Raw genomic sequence first — 2,064 nt, 5'->3', positions numbered from 1 at the left:
ATCGTTGCAATCCTTCAATGGTGGGTGCAAGGCATTCTACCACGAATAGGTGATTATTTGTTGTCATTTAGGCTCTAATAATTTGTACCCGCGCAATATTAAGCTCCCCTCCCCTATAAAACTGGAGAATCTCTCGGCGCTATCCTTTCAGCAAGGAGCACGGTTTGGAGGTCAGAATGCATCCCCAAGAACGCAATGCAAAAAGAGAGTAAAACACAGAAAATGAACCCTCAAATCAAAGCAGTAGGAAAAAGCAAACACAATTAAGTCGTGATTGCAGCACCAATCCTCCAACTCTACTAAAGAATTAAGCACCGATTCGTCTGGTAACACAGTCAATTTTATCACACTACATAAAGATTGCGATTAACCACGCTTATATTTGGTTCCAATGTATTATCGACACATTTTCTCTCCTTGACCAGATAGTATCAATTGTTTGAACAACACATAAATACAAGCCTTGGTACATGGACAACATTCCTTGATACTGATACGCTGTATCCACAGCTACATTTCTAATAAATAGCATGGCATACATAATGTTTAAACAGTAAGAAAAAAAATGGTGAGATAATATTCCACACCATATCATGCAGTTAGTATAATTCACACCAAAAACAATTGAGTTAAATGCCCAGGTGAACTAGTATTCTCACATGAATGGAAGCCTAAAAATCAATGCAGCTTCTCGGTTTGTGATGGAAGTCTCCTCAAGAGAGCAATACTGATAACCCTAACATCAGGAGCATGCAGTTATTAGCTGTTATTATCCAGTTTATGCCTTTTTGTAGCTTGTTCGGATTCCTCGCCGCTGCTCCCAACCATTGAGTGCCCCATCGCTCGGTTACCAGATGATGGGTCATCAGGATCCTACAACCGAAAGTTAAGCCAGCAATTACATTTGTTTAGAAGGTGAACTGTTGAAATGTAAGACAAAAATAAATAATGCTACCGGGATTCAACATGAAAGGGCTAAAGTAAGCAATTGTATCTTTAAGACACATGATAGGAAAGGGCTCAAGAAAACAATAGGTTAGGTGCTTTTGTCTTGAGAGCAAAAAAGGCTGAGGAACAAAGCAAGGCAATCAAAATGACTACCAACTGGCATGTCATAGGAGAGATTCACGCACAAACAAAGCCTAGGAATCTATTAAGAGATACTCAGATACAAAGGTATCTAGGTATATATAATCCATTTGATTAGCTAGCTCAAGGGTGCACCTGGACTCCTAAAATTTTATGCGATATTAGAGCATTCAGCAAGGTTCTTTACAAAATAGGTGTTTTTGATTCGTCCTTAAAAAAGCTGGAGAACATTGAAAGCTAAAATAAATTATTCAGGAGAATATTAAATTATTAGCTGACAGAATGTTAAATTATTCAGGAGAATATTAAATTATTAGCTGACAGAATGTTCTATATTGTCCAGATAATACATAGAGAAAAGGGTAACCTAATTTGTGATGAACTAGCATACTACTCTAGTATAGTTTGTTATCAGCGAAAAATAAATAGTTGTGCAGTTTAGCTGCATTTGACTTTAAGTAATGGGGTGATCAAAGGAAGAATGAAGAATGATTTCTTAAAATAACATATGATAGTAGTGAAACTGAGAGTGCGACCAGTCTGCGATGTTGCAATATATTCCTACTGAGTTTTTCTGAGTTCTCAAAGGAGAAACTCAGAAGAGGAAAAGCAATACCTTAGCACTGGAAGTAGTAGCAGGCCTCTTTGCTCTTTTGCCGAGACTAATCTGCACAGAGATGCTGGCTTGGGACAAATCTAAACCAGAGCTCTCTAGTGACTGTGTGAGCGTAGCCAATAGCCTGCTTGATATGAAACCACCCACAAGATAAAAGTTTAGGTGTTTTACTTATATCTTATGCAATCAAATGCTGGAATCAATAAGCCAGTCCGTAAGCTACATACATACGGGGTAGACATGAACATCATGTAAGTTGGAGGTTAAGAAGACATGAAAATTATTTAAACAGAAAAAGAACAGAGAAGAGAACAAAATGGACTCTGACAGGAATCAAATTTGGAACATGTACCGCTAAA

General features: G+C 37.7%; 1 long non-coding RNA gene across 1 annotated transcript; it reads right to left on the bottom strand.

The window, feature by feature from the left end:
- LOC109850791 lies at positions 340-1,862 on the bottom strand. The gene is made up of 2 exons (XR_002249548.1): positions 1,706-1,862; positions 340-873 (listed from the first exon to the last, which is right to left on the bottom strand). It is a non-coding gene; the product is annotated as an uncharacterized LOC109850791 (long non-coding RNA).

This window comes from Asparagus officinalis, chromosome 7 (genome assembly GCF_001876935.1).
Source record: "Asparagus officinalis chromosome 7, Aspof.V1, whole genome shotgun sequence".
In the NCBI taxonomy this organism is placed as follows: Eukaryota; Viridiplantae; Streptophyta; class Magnoliopsida; order Asparagales; family Asparagaceae; genus Asparagus; species Asparagus officinalis.
The sequence above is the reverse complement of the archived record's forward strand: the minus strand, read 5'-3'. Positions and strand labels throughout refer to the sequence as shown.